Below are 17,595 nucleotides of genomic sequence, written 5' to 3' on the forward strand. Positions count from 1 at the left end.
GCACTTGACAGAGCTGCTCTGTGCATGGCGTTAACCCTCTCCCAGCCCCGGCCGGGCTGGAAACTGTTAATCCTGAAAAATTCACTCGCAACAAATTTAACCCCGATAAGGAACCACGGCAGAACTCCGGGAATGGCATCCAGCAGCTGCTCCTTTTTATAATGACTTTGCATTTATCCCAGAGCCGGCTGGCGAGTTCGCACTTTATTATTATTATTATTATTTCCCCAGAGGGGAGGGGGTCCGATTAAAAATAATAATCATACAATAATATCCCCGAGGCAATCCTGGCAGGGCAAACCACACCTCCCCGTGCTCCGGCTGTGCCACCGCTGCCGCTTTATTAATTTCCCTGCGCCGTGAGTGACAGTCCTCCAGAAGTGATAATTGGTGCGCTGTGTCTTTAAAAGGTTAAAACCCTTTTCAAAAAGGCCTCGACTCATAGTGGGAAAAGACAAGAGAGGCTTTGGCTGGCTTTGGATCCAGAAAACAGCTGCTGATTAGAGTCTGCGTCTTCGGGCTGAATTTATTACATATTTTTCAGCAGCAGGGATTCTAGGAGGAAGCTTCCGTTTGGGTTTCTTGATCGTGGTTTATTTTTATTCAGAGGAATAACAGAGGAAGGATTTGTTCCGGCTGGAGCATGCTCACAACCTGCAAGACCTCCCATTATTAAACTGCCTACTTTGGGCTTTAATATCCATGTGGTATTTTTTTTGATTTTTATTAGCGTTATTATTATTTGGCAGCGTGCATCTCTCTATATTCTTTTTTTTTTTTTTTTAATTTTTTTTACAATTTATTCAGAGAGGAAGCTGATCTCGCAATGAGCTTTCTCCTTCCTTACTTGAAACAGGTGCTAATGAAAGAATGCAAATAGCACCGGCTGAGCCGAACATTTCATAAAGAAGGGAACAGCCACCGACCCCAAACGCTCCGGGATCTGCCCGCTGGCCCCCGGCAAAGGTAGGCACAGGGGCTTTTGTCGCTGTTTTTTTGCTGTTGTTCTCTGCGTGGATCTTTGCGATATTTTGTCGCCCTTCCTTCCTTCCTTCCCTCCCTCCCTTCCTCCCTCGCTGGCTGCGGGTGCCCAGCCGGCCGGCCAGATTCCATTTTGCCTCCCCGAAGGTGTCAGCGTGGCGTCCCCAGCCCGTGTCCCCGCGTCCCCGCCGGGGGTGGCCGAGGCCACCGCGCTGGGCGAGCGCCCCGAGCCCGGCGCTGTCACCGAGCCCAGCCCGGAGCCGCGGCCCCGCCGCGCTCGCAGCTACTTTGCCGCTTAATTAGCCCTGGCTGTCGCATGAATTTATCGTCGCTTGACAGCAACTTCATTTTCTCCCACCGTGCGGGGAGGAGGAGGAGGAGGAGGAGGAGGAGGTGGAGGAGGAGGAGGATGAATTGGCGCTGGCTGGTGGGAGGCAGCGCTGGGGGCGGTGGGAGGCGATCGCGGGGTGTGACAGGGACGTGCCAGCCGGCCAGGGGCGTGCGGAGGGACACGGGCTTGGGGACGTGTTGCTCCGGGGGGGAGCCGCGTCCTCCCGGGGCCCCGCCGGCAGCCGGAGCCCGGGGCCTGCGCCGCTTCCATCGCTTCCCTCCCCGCTGCCTGCGGCTGCTCCCTGATGCTACAGCCTGGATGGAAATATTCAAATTGAAAAATAAAATAAGGTTCCAAGGCTCATCCCAGCGGCGAGGTCCCTGCTGGTGGCTGGGTCACAAAGCACCGGGGTTGGGGTTTTTTTGCCTCCTCCTGCTTGGTTTTATTTGGCTGTAGCATTCGGGGATCATCCTGCGCGGTTTGTCCTTTGGGAAGCCCGAGTTTTCCCCGGTGGTGGAGGCAGGTGGAGGCATCCGCAGCCCCTTGTGGTACCTGCCCGCGGCTCTGGCCGCGTTTTGTGCCGTGTTCCCAAGCCCGGGCTTGCAGCAGGGACTGCAGTGGCCTCTCCAAGGGCCAAATCCAGCCCTCCTCGGGATGATCCAGCTCCTCTGGCTGTGGGAGCCTCTGAGAGCAGGGATTAGCCCTTTGTCTGGAAGTTTGTGTTGATATTTCGGCGCGTTCAAGTGTTACATATTTCTGTTCGGGCTATGCACGCAGGATATTTGTGGGGGTTTTGCCTGAGCGTTCAGGAAAGGATCTGCGAGAAAAGTTTCCCCCGATGAGTTGTGCGAGCTGAGGGTGGGCAGCACGTGAAAGAAAATATTTGTTTTATATAAACAGCCCCTTGAGGCTTCCTCGAGAGAGAACTTGGGAATGTCTGACCTGACAGAGGAAAAGTAACCAAAACTCAGTGTGCATCTGGTCTGTCCATCCCCCCCGTTCCAAAAGCTGATGATTTTTAATTAAGAATTTGGTATGGGGTGTGTGTGCAGGAGAATGGGATTGAAATGTGTTCTGGAGCCAGCAGGATGGGAATATTCCTCTGCTCCTGGTTTGGGTCGGCTGAGGGGCCGGCAGCACCTCGTGTCCCTTGCCCTGCTGCTCTAAAAGACAAACCCAGGTGCTGATGGCTGCTGGAAACTCCCAGCCTCGGGCTTTGGGATGGGAGAACATGGATTTTTCCCAAAGCCTCGTGCTCCGTGTGCTGAGACAGCCGCTGCTCCTGCAGGATTCATTTCTTGCCATGCCAGTAACGGCGCTTGCCCAATGCTACTTCTTAAAAATTTTTGTTTCTGGAACTTGCAAAGCCCCTGAGCTGTAACAGAACTTGGGGGGGGGGGGGGGGGGTCTGGCTTTATTCCCTCCTCCCCCGGCTCAGCCGGAGCACTGGGATCTGTCTGAGCTCAGATCTGCTCCTCTCCATGCCCAGCACTCGCTCTGCTCAGGGAAACATTCGGGATGAGAAACCTGCCAAGAAAGCTCCAGGGGGTGGTGGCTGAGGGGGGAGAGGATGGGAAGGTGTTTCTCCTATGGAGGGTGGTGTTTTCCTATAGAAGTTGGCGTTTTCCCTATGGAAGGTGATGTTTTAACTGTGGAGATGTTTCCCCAATGGAAGGAGGTGCTCCTCCTGTGGAAGGTACTGTTTCTCCTATGGAAGGTGGTGTTTTCCCTATAGAATTTGATATTTTTCCACAATGGAAGTTGGTGTTTTCCCTATGGAGGTTGGTGTTTCTCCTATGGAAATGTTTCCCCTATGGAAGGAGGTGTTTCCCCTATGGAAGGAGGTGTTCCTCCTGTGGAAGGAGGTGTTTCTCCTATGGAAGGTGGTGTTTTCCCTATGGAAGGAGGTGTTTCTCCTATGGAAGGTGGTGTTTTCCCTATGGAAGGAGGTGTTTCTCCTATGGAAGTTGGTGTTTCCCCTATGGAAGTTGGTGTTTCCCCTATGGAAGTTGGTGTTTCTCCTATGGAAGGAGGTGTTCCTCCTATGGAAGGTGGTGTTTTCCCTATGGAAGGAGGTGTTTCTCCTATGGAAGTTGGTGTTTCCCCTATGGAAGGAGGTGTTTTCCCTATGGAAGGAGGTGTTCCTCCTGTGGAAGGAGGTGTTTCTCCTATGGAAGGTGGTGTTTTCCCTATGGAAGGAGGTGTTTCTCCTATGGAAGGTGGTGTTTTCCCTATGGAAGGAGGTGTTTCTCCTATGGAAGTTGGTGTTTCCCCTATGGAAGTTGGTGTTTCCCCTATGGAAGGTGGTGTTTTCCCTATGGAAGTTGGTGTTTCCCCTATGGAAGTTGGTGTTTCTCCTATGGAAGGTGGTGTTTCTCCTATTAAAGTGTCTCCTGTGTATGGTTTTGCCTTCTGTGCTGCCCGTGGGGCCGCAAACCTCCTTGTGCACAACCCAAACCCTCATCCAGCGATTTGGGCAGGACACAGTGGGGTTTTGTCCCAGGGTGCTTCTCAGCAGAGGTGGCGGCACCTGGGCCCTGCCAGGAGTGGCTTTGAGGTCTCTGTAAAACCCTGGGGACCGGTGGGAGTCGATGGCCCTGCATCCCCATGGTTTTTATCATTTCAACCCCCTGAGAAAGGGAAATAAATCTGGTTTTTGTCCCAGGGACGGCAGCCCAGCTCCTCTGGCACTGGAAAGGATTCTGGTCATTATTTTCCTCGGAACAGTCGTAAAACTCCTGTAAACGCACACAACACGCAAGGCCGGGCCTTCCAAACGCCTCTCCAGCATCTTGGCTCCTTCCTGGGAATGGCTGTGGCTGTTCCATGGGAATGCGGAGATTTGCTGGGAATTCAGAGAGCTGCTGATGGGCCAGGAAGTTTTATGGAGCCCTGGAGGAGCCGGGCTCAGAGCGCTGAAAGGCCTCCTCCTCGTCCTCCTCCTCAGGTGGAATCCACTTTAATTCTGGATTCGCACCTGGATAAAATTCCCAGGATTTTCTCTCTGCTCAGTGCGTGGAGCTGGTGAGGGAGGGATGGGTGCCAGGAGAACGGGAACTCACCGTTGACCTAAACCCCTCATTTTTCATAGGGGCAACTGTGGGGGAATCGCCTGCCTGGTGCTGGTGGGAGCACAGAGAGCTCGGGGTTTGTTTGGGGTTAAAAACCTCGCTTTTCTCCGTGCCCGGCTCGGTCTCTGCAGCTGGCTCAGGGCTCAGTTCGTGCACATGGATAATGTGGGGAGCACGGCAAGAGCGAGCCCAGCTCCCTGATGGATTCCCTGCTTAAAGGTGCCTGGTGAGACCTGAAGAGGATCTTCCAAAATATCTTACAGGGCTGGAGGTTGCTACCCATATTTAAGCTTATTTACCCATATTCCTGACCCATTTTTACCCATATTTACCCATTTTTACCCATATTCCTGACCCGTATTTACCCATTTTTAACCATATTCCCGACCCATTTTTACCCATTTTTAACTGTATTCCTAACCCATTTTTACCCATTTTTACCCATATTCCTAACCCATTTTTACCCATATTTACCCATATTTTGAACCCATTTTTACCCATATTCCCAACCCATATTTACCCATTTTTACCCATATTCCTGACCCATATTTACCCATTTTTTACCATATTCCTGACCCATTTTTAACCATATTCTTATTTACCTATATTCTTGACCCATTTTTACCCATTTTTACTCATATTCCTGACTCATATTTACCCATTTTTACTCATATTCCTGACCCATATTTACCCATTTTTACCCATATTCCTATTTATCCATATTTTGGACACATTTTTACCCATTTTTACCCATATTTTGGACACACTTTTACCCATATTCCTGACCCATTTTTACCCATATTCTTATTTACCCATATTTTGAACCCATTTTTACCCATATTCCCGACCCATTTTTACCCATATTTACCCATATTTTGAACCCATTTTTACCCATATTCCTGACCCATTTTTACCCATGTTTACCCATATTCCTGACCCGTATTTACCCATTTTTACCCGTATTTTGGACATATTTTTACCCATTTTTACCCAATATTTACCCATATTTTGAACCCATATTTACCCATATTCCTGACCCATTTTTACCCATATTTACTCATATTCCTGACCCATTTTTACCCATATTTACCCATATTCCTGACCCATTTTTACCCATATTTACTCATATTCCCGACCCATATTTACCCATTTTTACCCATATTCCCAACCCATATTTACCCATTTTTACCCATATTCCTGACCCATTTTTACCCATATTTTGGACACATTTTTACGCATATTTACCCCTATTTACCCATATTCCCGACCCCTATTTATCCATATTCCCGACCCATTTTTACCCATTTTTACCCATATTCCTGACCCGTATTCACCCATTTTCAGTGCCACTCCTGACCTTCCTGTGGCAGGCCTGTCAGGATTCACAGGCTGCATCTCTCCCTTCAGTTCTTTAAAAAGCTCCCAAACTTCTTCATGGCCGGAATGGCAACATCGCAGTCCCAGCAGTCAGGGATTTGCTCTCGGTGCTGTGGGGGGGGGGGGACCAGAATGGCCTTTTTTGTTCCTTTTTAACCTTTCTGCGCCTTCACTTTTCCTCCTGTGTGGGAAACGGGGAGGAGGGAGGGAGGGGGAGCTCCTGACCTGGCTCTCAGTGGGAGTCCCTGGCAGACTGAAAATACAAATAATAAGTTTTGACTCTAAACCCCAACTGCAGACAGCAGCACTCGCTGGGGTTTTTGGGGTTGTTTTCTTTAATTTTAGGTCATTATTTGCTGGGCAGACCGTAGGGAAAATGCCGTGGGGGAATTTTGCTGTGGAGCCCAATGGGGTTTGTGGCACTCGGAGAAGCCCCAGGGCTGTGGGTGCTCAGGGGGATTGGGGCTATTTCAGGGGGATGTCACACCTGGCAGTGAATAACGGGATCCTTTAAGCGGCCTGGGAAAGTTTGGGCTCTCAGAGGGCTCTGGGATGCTGCTGGCATCCCCACGGAGCACAGGGAGCCCAGGAATTGCCCCTGGGACGCTTCCCGGGAGCTGATCCCAGCCTGGATGTGCTGCTGTGTCCCACGACGCCCTGACCCCACTCCCTGCAGCTGGGAGAGGAGGATCCCACAGGAGGATCCCACAGGAGGATCCCATGGGATTCAAGCCCTTCCAGCCCTGAAGCAGTTCAGATTTTCAGTGCAGTAGAATCTCTTCCTTTCTTCTCCTCTGTGCCACTCTGGCAGCTCCTGTGGGACCTTGGGAAGGAGCTGGGACAATAAAATCCGGGGGGAGATGCCCGTGGATGGCTGGATCATCTCCTGCCTCCCTGGGGGAAGGGTCCAGGGCAGCTGCTGACTCAGGGATGGGATTTGGGCTCAAGCAGTGAGCAAATCCTGACCTAACCAGGGATGCTCTGGGATCAGCGAGCCCAGAATTGATCCCTGAGTCAAGGAGGGATGAGAAAAGCTCGTGGTGATGTCAGGGATGAGCTCAGAGGCCTTGGAAAAGCACCTCGGATCCAAACAAAACTTCCCTGCTGCTTTTTTAACTGCCTCGAGAGCTTAAGCATCTTTTATAATATTATATTATTTTATAATATTATTAAATATTATTTAAAACGCTGTCTTATTTTACAATCCCAGTGAGTACTTCTGGAGGGATTTGTTCCTGGTGCATGGATTGGAAAACAAAAGGTCCAGGATGTTTGAAATAACCAAAAATGGATTTTAGATGGAATTTTATGTGCAAAAGAGTCCCTGGGAAGGGCTCAGCTGCACCATCCCCATCCCCATCCCTGGAACCCCATCCATCCCGCCGTGTTCCAAAGGCATTTCCAGTCCTCCCCCGCCAATTCCCCTTCGTGTTTTAATCCACAAAGATAAATTCCCCCTCATCCCTCATCTCTCCCATCCTTTCCCTGACTCCGTGTCCCTTTTCAGCGTCCCTACACTTGCAGGGATGTTCATTTTCACCTCCCTTTTGGTGGCTTGGGCTCATATTTTGAATTTCTTTTTTTTGTTTCCTGTACTTCTGGCATCAGAGGGAATTTCATGGGAGAGTGCAAATTGCTGGGACAAACAACTTGTTTTGGTTTTAAGGCCTGTTCCAAAGCAGTTTGGTCAGATTTTTCCTGAAAAAAACCCCCCAAAACAAACCAACTCCTTGCTGCAGAGAATTTAGGGCAAGAAAGGAATTCTCCTGTGCAGCAGGAATGTCCCTCCCCCAAAAAAACGGTGATATTTGATTGATTACAACTTGGATTAATTAATTGGAGAGGAATTCTGTGCAGCAAAATAAAAATAAATCTGGCAAGTGAAAGGAAGGGAAGGGAAATATTTTGGGGTCAGACAAAGGTTCTGAGGTGTTGGGGGACCAGGAGAGCAAGAAATGCAGATTTAAATAAACAAATTAGGTAATTATAGAAGATCTTGCTGATGTAGGCACATTAATTGGGGTTTTTGGGGTGTTGAGCCTTTGGTTGACAGTGAGAGCAAAAGGTGCCTCTGGGCTGGGGCAGAAGTGACATGATTTAACTCCTAATTACGCTGGCTTCATCAGTGGGATTTAATTTTGCTTTGGGGACTCAGGGGCACCTGGAAGCAAAAGCCTTGGTGGAGGTTTTGTTCCTAAATGGCAGAAGAGGGGAATTATTTGGGTGCCTCCATCCCTGAAGGGAGTGCAGGGACCCAGAGCCCGGGGCAGGGGGTGTTTGAGGCAGCTGAGGGGAGGAAACCCCCGGGGCCGGGTTCTGGTTCTGTCTTTGGGGTAAAAATGTCATCCCTTGGCTTTAATTCCTGCTCAGCACCTCAGAGTGCCAGTTCTGCGGGGTTTGTTTGGGGTTTGTGCGGGGTTTGTGCGGGGTTTGTGCGGGGTTTGTTTGGGGTTTGTGCGGGGTTTGTGCGGGGTTTGTGCGGGGTTTGTGTGGGGTTTGTGTGGGGTTTGACCCAGGGCTGAAATTCCCAGTTCTGTGGGGTTTGTTTGGGGTTTGTTTGGGGTTTGTGCGGGGTTTGTGCAGGGTTTGTTTGGGGTTTGTGCGGGGTTTGTGCGGGGTTTGTGCGGGGTTTGTGCGGGGTTTGTGTGGGGTTTGACCCAGGGCTGAAATTCCCAGTTCTGTGGGGTTTGTGTGGGGTTTGTGTGGGGTTTGTGTGGGGTTTGTGTGGGGTTTGTGTGGGGTTTGTTTGAGGTTTGTTTGGGGTTTGTGTGGGGTTTGTGTGGGGTTTGTTTGGGGTTTGTTTGGGGTTTGTTTGGGGTTTGTTTGGGGTTTGTGTGGGGTTTGTGCGGGGTTTTTGTGGGGTTTGACCCAGGGCTGAAATTCCCAGTTCCGTGGGGTTTGTGTGGGGTTTGTGCGGGGTTTGTGCGGGGTTTGTGCGGGGTTTGTGCGGGGTTTGTGTGGGGTTTGTTTGGGGTTTGTTTGGGGTTTGTGTGGGGTTTGTGCGGGGTTTGTGTGGGGTTTGACCCAGGGCTGAAATTTCCAGTTCTGTGGGGTTTGTGTGGGGTTTGTGCGGGGTTTGTGTGGGGTTTGACCCAGGGCTGAAATTCCCAGCTCCGTGGGGTTTGTGTGGGGTTTGTGCGGGGTTTGTGTGGGGTTTGACCCAGGGCTGAAATTCCCAGTTCCGTGGGGTTTGTGTGGGGGTTGTGCGGGGTTTGTGTGGGGTTTGACCCAGGGCTGAAATTCCCAGTTCTGTGGGGTCTGTGTGGGGTTTGTGTGGGGTTTGTGCGGGGCCAGAGCAGCAAGTGCCGGTTCTGTGGGGTTTGTGTGGGGTTTGTGAGGGGTTTGTGTGGGGTTTGTGTGGGCCCAGGGCTGCAAATGCCACTTGTGTGGGGTTTGTGTGGGGTTTGTGTGGGACCAAGGCTGGAAATGCCAGTTCTGTGGGGTTTGTGTGGGGTTTGTGAGGGGTTTGTGTGGGGTTTGTGTGGGCCCAGGGCTGCAAATGCCAGTTCTGTGGGGTTTGCGGGGGTTTGTGTGGGGTTTGTGTGGCCCCAGGGCTGCAAATACCACTTGTGTGGGGTTTGCGTGGGGCCAGAGCAGCAAGTGCCGGTTCTGTGGGGTTTGTGTGGGGTTTGTGTGGGGTTTGTGTGGGGTTTGTGTGGGGTTTGACCCAGGGCTGAAATTCCCAGTTCTGTGGGGTTTGTGTGGGGTTTGTGTGGGGCCAGAGCAGCAAGTGCCGGTTCTGTGGGGTTTGTGTGGGGTTTGTGTGGGGTTTGTGTGGGGTTTGTGTGGGACCAAGGCTGGAAATGCCAGTTCTGTGGGGTTTGTGTGGGGTTTGTGTGGGGTCAGAGCAGCAAGTGCCAGTTCTGTGGGGTTTGTGTGGGGCCAGGGCTGCAAGTGCCAGTTGTGTGGGGTTTGTGTGGGACTAGAGCAGGAAATGCCACTTCTGTGGGGTTTGTGGAGGACAAGATCAGGAATTGCCACTTGTGTGGGGTTTGTGTGGGCCCAGAAATGCAAATGCCAGTTCTGTGGGGTTTGTGTAGGATTTGTGTGGGCCAAGGGCTGCAAGTGCCAGTTCTGTGAGGCTTCTGAGGGACAAGATCGGGAAGTGCCAGTTCTGTGGGGTTTGTGTGGGGTTTGTGTGGGGTTTGTGCAGCCCCAGAGCTGAAATTCCCAGTTCTGTGGGGTTTGTGTGGGACCAGAGCAGCAAATGCCACTTGTGTGAGGTCCAGCGCTGATGTGGGGCTACAGGAACAGCTCTTTTCCCTCTTGTTGTAATTCCATGCTCCAATTCCAGCATCCCAAGGATGGAGGATATAAACAGCAAGGCCTTAGGATGATGGGAATAACACCAGAACTCAAAGGAGTCTTGGAAAACTCGCCTGGGGAGCCACCAGGAAGGTGCCAGAATTCCCAGAATGGCTAATCCAGCTGGAATTCGGCCTATCCATGGATGCTGGAATGCAACAAGTTGGGATAAAGCTGCGCAGAAGCTCTGGGAATGGCAGGCCTGCACCTGGCAGGGCCGATATTCCTTTTGCCACTGGAATTTTGGGATGCAGCGGGAGCGTTGCCCCTCCTGGGTCCATCCTGGGCTGAGCACTTCCCAGCGCGATCTCCTGGTGGGCTGTTATCCCTTGGGATGATTTTCCAAACCTTAGGATAATATTTTGATCGGAAGGAATCCGAGGAAGCTGCAATTAGCCTGTATCCATCATTATCCCGGGCTTTATTTTGGGATCTGAGTGCATTTTAGAGGCCTGAACCCATCCCTGAGCAGCCTGTTCTGAACGAAATCAAGAATTCCAAGGGTAATTTTCCCCGCTCCAGGTTCCTGTTGCTCCTGTTGCTATTTCTGCCTGCGTTTATCCATTTTTTTCCCACATCCATTTGGATTTTCCACTGGAGGAGCTGCTCAGGCCCTCGTGCTGTCTGCAGGAGCCCAGTCCCGGCTCAAAACAGCATTTCAGCATAAAAACAGCACCAAAAAACCGCATAAAAATCCTCATTACGGACCAACTTTCCCAGCTGAAAATCCCTAAAATGAACTCGGCAGTTGGGAGCAAAGGTGGAGGAGAGGGGAGAGGATGCGAATATCCCAGAAAGTTGGAAGTGAAGCCTTCCAGAGTGGGAATAAGAGCTGGAGGTTGAATGTGTAATCACAGCCTCCCTTTGTCTGCGGGCTGTTTATCAGCCAAGCTGCAATCTCGTGGCAATAAATGGATATTTAAGATAAGATAATCGTGTAATTAAAGACTTCTGCCACGCGGCCAGATGCTCGCCTTTATCTTTGTGTAAATGAGAGCAGAGGGGGCTCTGCCTGCGCTCGAGAGCCCAAAAAAGGGGGGAAAAAAAAGGTTCTTTGTCCCAATTTGCATCCGTTTGCTGCAGGGTGGGAGGGAGGGAGGGATGGGAGCATCCCTTCCCCAGGGAAACTGGGAATTGTGGTGGTGGAAGGGCTAAAGGGAATGAAATGTGGTGATAAAAGGTGTTGCCCTCAGTTTCCCTGGTTTTTTCCAGTGTTTTGGGATGAGAATTCAGGGAGGGAGGGATGGGACTGTCCTTTCCCCAGGAAAACTGGAAATTAGCTCTAAGGAGCTAAAGGGAATTAAATGTGGTGATAAAAGGTGTTGCCTCAAGCGGGAGAGTTTCCCCGATTTTCCAGTGTTTTGGGATGGAAACTCAAGGAGGGAGGGATGGGAATTCAGCGAGGGAGGGATGGGGCCATCCCTTCCCCAGGGAAGCTGGGAATTTCAGTGCTCTGAGGAGCTAAGAGGAATGAAATGTGTTGATAAAAGGCGTTTCCATGATTTTCCAGTGTTTGGGGATGGGAATTCAGGGAGGGAGAGACTGAAATTCAGGGAGGGATGGGATGATTCCAAGGAAACTGGAAATGTCAGTGGTGTAAGGAGCTAAAAGGAATGAAATGTGGTGGTAAAAGGTGTTGCTCTCCGCCAGGAGCCCTCAGTTTCCCCGATTTTCCAGTGTTTTGGGATGGAAACTCAAGGAGGGAGGGATGGGAATTCAGCGAGGGAGGGATGGGAGCATCCCTTCCCCAGGGAAGCTGGGAATTGTGGTGGTGGAAGGGCTAAAGGGAACGAAATGTGCTGATAAAAGGTGTTGTCCTCCATTTCCCTGGTTTTTTCCAGTTTTTCGGGATGGGAATTCAGGGAGGGAGTGATAAAAGGTGAACCCTCAGCCAGGAGCATTTCCCGATTTCCCAGTGTTTTGGGATGGGAATTCCGGCTCCCCACGCCGGTGACCGTGTCCCTGCTTTGGGAGCCCAGGCTGAGCTTTGTCCTCATCCCACAGGAAGGGTGGGATTAAAGCTTTGGGCTGAGGCCAAGCATCTGGAACAGATTTTACCCCAGCAGCTGCCCAGGAGGGAATTTCGGGATCACTGAGGTTGGAAAAGCCCCCCAGGACCATCAATCCCCAGCCCAGAGCCACATCCAGGTGTTCCTCGGACACCTCCAGGGATGGGGACTCCAAACCTCCCTTCCAGTGTCAGACCCCCCTTTCTGTGTCCCACAGGGCTGGAGCTGGAGCAGGACCCGGAGCACAGAAATCCTGGAAAAATCCACCCGGGGGACTTGGGGGATGTTTGGAATTGCCAGGAAAGGCTCCAAAAATAAAAATTCTCCTTGGCTCTCCGAGCTCTGCAGCTCAGCAGGGTGGGAATTTGGGAGCATCAGGGGGGTTGTGCATGGTCCTGGCAAAAAAATCCACCTGAGAGGGGAGAATTCCATCCTGGAAGAGCCCTCCCGGCCCTTTCCTGCTGCAGGAGCCCCTGGAATTGGGGAGCTTTTCTCCAAGCAGGGCCCGTGTCGTTAGTGGGGTCTGGGCTGAGCTTTTCCAGCACCTCCTTGGATTTCAGATCCCCACTTTGGGCTGGAATCCTTAAAAAATGGACGAGAAGTGATGCCTTGCTTTGGGGATGCAAAGCTGGGAAGGAGGAGAGGAAAGTGGAATTTCTTGGGTTTGTGTCCCGGAATTTTGCCTTCTTCTCAAGGTGGAATTGTTGGATTCAGTTTTTGTGCGATTTTTTATGGGATTCCATTCTTTTTCCAACGAGTTCTTGGCGTTTTACCTCTCTCCTGCCACTCCTCTCCCACTTAGGCCAGCCCAAACCCTCTCTAAACTCCCTATTTGCAAACTTAGTCCTGACTAACTCTGACTTTTAGTCAAATATTGGACGCCGGGATATTTTCTCCCCGTTCCAAACCCCACGAAACGGCAGAGCCAGCTCCCACCAAACCCCACTGTGGTTTTTGGAAGCTGGGTTTTTACCAGGCTAAACCCTTTTAAACCCCTCAAAGCTGCATAAGCAGCTTAAACCCAGCTAAAGCCTGAGATCATTTTAAACAGCTTGTGCCAATAGAAGGGCTCAGATTATCCTAAATACCCTAAACAGATCTGCCGCTTTAGGGCAGGGATTTGGCCGGGTTTGGTTGATTGTTGGATTTGGGCGATTTTGGTGTCACCGCTGGGTGACTCCGCCCAACCACTCCTGGCTGGGAGCCAGAAAATCTGGGAATTCTGTGGGGTTTTGGGGCGTTTGGTGTCAGGAAAATCTGAATTTATGACCTTAACCTCATGCTCAGGTCAGGATCGTCTGTGACTCCTGGACACTTTGGGTTCTTTGGGATAAATCCGTTCCTAATTTGCACGAAAAGTTGGATTTTATTGCACCAAGTGAGGATTTTCGGGCTGGGAGACAGAAAATCTGGGAATTCTGTGGGTTTTTGGGTGTTTGACACTTTGGTGTGTGAACACTGCAGGAAAATCTGAATTTACGACCTTAACCTCATGCTCAGGTCAGGCTCATCTGTGACTCCTGGGTAATTTGGGATAAATCCACAGCTGACTTGCAGGAAAAGTTGGATTTTATTGCACCAGGTGAGTATTTTCAGGCTGGGAGACAGAAAATCTGGGAATTTTGTGGTTTTTTTACACTTTGGGTGTTTGTTTGACACTTTGATATGTGAACACAGCAGGAAAATCTGAATTTGTGACCCCGCCCTTGTTCTCAGGTCAGGATCCTTTAACTCTCGGGTAATTTGGGATAAATCCATTTCGAATTTGCAGGAAAAGTTGGATTTTGTTGCACCAGGTGAGGATTTTCAAAGAATCTCCTGGCTGGGAGACAGAAAATCTGGGAATTCCGTGGTTTTTTTGGCTGTTTGACACTTTGGTGTGTGAACACGGCAGGAAAATCTGAACTTACGACCTTAACCTCATGCTCAGGTCAGGCTCATCTGTGACTCCTGCACACTTTGGGATAAATCCACAGCTGACTTGCAGGAAAAGTTGGATTTTATTGCACCAGGTGAGGATTTCCGGGCTGGGAGACAGAAAATCTGGGAATTCTGTGGTTATTTTACACTTTGGGTGTTTGTTTGACACTTTGGTGTGTGAACATGGCAGGAAAATCTGAACTTACGGCCTTAACCTCGTGCTCAGGTCAGGCTCATCTGTGACTCCTGGGTAATTTGGGATAAATCCACAGCTGACTTGCAGGAAAAGTTGGATTTTATTGCACCAGGTGAGGATTTTCAGAGCCACAAGTGCCTGGAATACTCTTTGCAGCCTGGATTCCCAGCAGGAGCCTCGTTTTATTTCATGCACAGTCCAGTTTTCCAGGGAGACCTCAGAGCCCCTTCCAGTGCCTAAGGGGGCTCATAAAAACCTGGGAAAGAGACTTTTTATGGGGCCAGAGCGAGACAGGACCCAGGGAATGGATTTAAAGGAAAAGAGAAGGGATTTAGATGGGATTCTGGGAAGGAATTGTTCCCTGGCAGGGTGGGCAGGGGCTGGCATGGAATTGCCAGAGCAGCTGGGGCTGCCCCTGGATCCCTGGCAGTGCCCAAGAGTCCCTGGAAGTGCTTGGAGCAACCTGGGATTGTGGAAGTTGTCACTGGGTGGAACCGGATGGGATTTAAGGCCCCTTCCAACTCAAACCATTCCATGATTCTGGGATTGATGGATGCTCAGTTCCCACTGCTGCCGGTGACACCTTCAAGGGATGGTTTTTTTGGTGATTTTGGGGTGTTCAGTGGGGTTTTGTGTCCCTGTGGGGTGGCTGAGGCACCCTGGAACCGATGGGGATTTCCAGGTGAACTCCCTAAACCTTTTCCTGGTTGGGCTTTCCCAGCTCTGTGTAAGGAGAGTGGAAGCAAAACATTTTAAGTGGTCAGAGTCAGAAAAGGGCTGGATTCTGCACAGAAATTCCTGGGTTTAGGGCGTTTAGGGGGTTTAGGGGATCTAGGGCGTTTAGGGGGTTTAGGCGGTTGAGGTGATCTAGGGGGTTTTAGGGGGTTTTAGGGGTTTTAGGGGGTTTAGGGGGTTTAGGGGGTTTGGGGTCTTTGCGGCCCATCCAGGTGTGTGGGGTCCCAGGTAATGCCTCCCTCCCAGAAAATAAAACCGAAACAATGAGCCAGAAGGGGTAAAAAAGGCCAAACCAAACCAGGGAAGGGTCACAAGGGAGCAGAAACCAGGAGTGTGGGGAAGGAAGGAAAAGGGGACCAGCAATAAAACCCCGTGGCTTAGGGCAGAACGTTTCCTAGAGAGCAGTAAAAGTGAAAAATAGCTCAATTCCCCGAAACCTGCAACTTCGGAGTGAGAAAAGCCCAGAAATAGGCTTTTCATGGGGATTTGTATTAAAAATGTTCCTTTGAAAACTTTTCTTTTCTGGGCGTCGTTCTCGGGAGCTGCCGCCGCTTTTCCGTCGCTGCCGGGACATCCTCCCGTGTCCTGCAACACCAAATCTCGCTGCTTTTCCCCAAAATCCTGCCGGGGTCCTGCTACCCACGGAGCTCCTGCCTTGTCCTTTTTGCTAGAGGAGAACAGCACTTAAAAACAATTCAATAATTAAATAAAACAACAACAAAAAGCCTTCTCTTTACATTATTGGATGTCTCCACGCGTTTTTCTGCATCAAATCCCTTTTTTTTGCTCATTTTTCTTGTGAGGCAGTGACCTGAGCAGAATTAGGTGTGTTTATATAAATATTTATTTATTTATTTGTTCATTCCTTCATTTATTTATCTATACAAAGAATAAAATTGACATTTTCCCCACGAAATAGAAATCAAGAACAAAGGAAAGCAAAAAAAAAGATTTTTTTGCTGTAACATCCAAGAAGTTCTGTGTTTTTAGAGGTATTGGTTAATAAGAGGGAGCAGCAGGGAGATTCCCATGAGGTGGCGAGGAAATGGTTGTGGCTGAAAGGTGTGTTCAGACCAGGCGGGGATTTATTTTATATTTATATTTATATATATTTTTTAATTATTTTTTATTTTATTTTTAATTTTTATTTTTATTTTTGTTATTTTTATTTTTATCTATATCCATATCTATTTTTTATTTTATATATTCATTTTATATATTCATTTTATATATTTATTTTATATATTTATTTTATATATTTATTTTTATATTTATTATATATATTTATACTTACGTTATGTATTTATACTTATTTTATATATGTATATTTATTTTTATAGATATCTATTTATTTTTAATTTTTTAATGTATTTTTTATAAATTTAATTTTATCTATATTTAATTTTTATACTTGTTATATATGTTTATATATAATTCTTATCTATATATATTTAATTTTTCCATTTTTTTAATATTTATTTTATATATTTACATTTAATTCTTGTATATCTAGACTTAATTTTTATTTTATCTATTTATATTTAATTTTATGTGTTTATATTAATTTTACAATTTTTAGATATTTTTATATTTATATATTTTAATTTTTTTTTTTAAATGCAGTTTCTTGCTCTGCCCCCCAAATTGCCCCGAGCTTCTCTCCTGAGCGAGGCCTCCCAAAATTCTTTGCTGAGGGGTTTCAGCAATTCCCGGTTTTCCAGGGATGCAAATGGAGCAGCGCTGGAGCCCGCGGTGTTTTTGGGACCTCGTGCCAGGGGGCACCTGCAGGACTCAGGGTGGAAACCAACCCTGGGGGAAAACGCCTTTCCCTCCCTGATTCTCCTCTTGGAAAAAATCCCATCTTTGGATTTTCGGGCCGTTTGCAGGACAAAAGCGGCCGCTGTGCGCGGGGCCCGCGGGGATCCGTGTGCCCGGGGGCCGCGGGACGCGCCTGCCCCGCCGGGGCCGCCCGCACAGCCCGCACCCTCCTCCTCCTCCTGTGGGGAACGGGACAGCCCCGAAACAGCCCCAAAACAGCCGCAAAACAGCCCCGAAACAGCCCCAAAACAGCCGCAAAACAGCCGCAAAACAGCCCCGAAACAGCCCCGAAACAGCCGCAAAACAGCCCAGAAACAGCCCCGAAACAGCCGCAAAACAGCCGCAAAACAGCCCAGAAACAGCCCCGAAACAGCCGCAAAACAGCCGCAAAACAGCCCAGAAACAGCCCCGAAACAGCCGCAAAACAGCCGCAAAACAGCCCCGAAACAGCCCCGAAACAGCCCAGAAACAGCCGCAAAACAACCTCAAAACAGCCCCGAAACAGCCCCAAAACAGCCTCAAAACAGCCCCGAAACAGCCCAGAAACAGCCGCAAAACAGCCCCGAAACAGCCTCAAAACAGCCCCAAAACAGCCCCAAAACAGCCCCAAAACAGGCCCGAAACAGCCCCGAAACAGGCCCGGAACAGCCCCGAAACAGCCCCGATAGAGCCCAGAAAGAGCCCCAAAATAGGCCCGAAACAGGCCCGGAACAGCTCCAAAACAGCGAAACAGCCCAGAAACAGCCCCATAAAAGCCCCGAAACAACCCTGAAACAACCCCTTCTTCCTTTCCTTTCCTTTCCTTTCCTTTCCTTTCCTTTCCTTTCCTTTCCTTTCCTTTCCTTTCCTTTC

The 17,595-nt window shown here is 49.5% G+C and overlaps 1 protein-coding gene across 1 annotated transcript in view; it reads left to right on the forward strand.

Moving 5' to 3' along the window:
- The first annotated feature begins 412 nt into the window (after positions 1–412).
- LOC125337527 (transcription factor HIVEP3-like) overlaps positions 413–17,595 on the forward strand; it is a 244,864-nt gene continuing 227,681 nt past the window's right edge. Inside the window, 1 exon segment of the mRNA XM_048327365.1 lies at positions 413–966. The gene's annotated coding sequence lies outside the window, so the exon portion shown is untranslated.

The sequence above is a fragment of the Corvus hawaiiensis genome, chromosome 23, assembly GCF_020740725.1.
Source record: "Corvus hawaiiensis isolate bCorHaw1 chromosome 23, bCorHaw1.pri.cur, whole genome shotgun sequence".
NCBI classification, from domain to species: domain Eukaryota; kingdom Metazoa; phylum Chordata; class Aves; order Passeriformes; family Corvidae; genus Corvus; species Corvus hawaiiensis.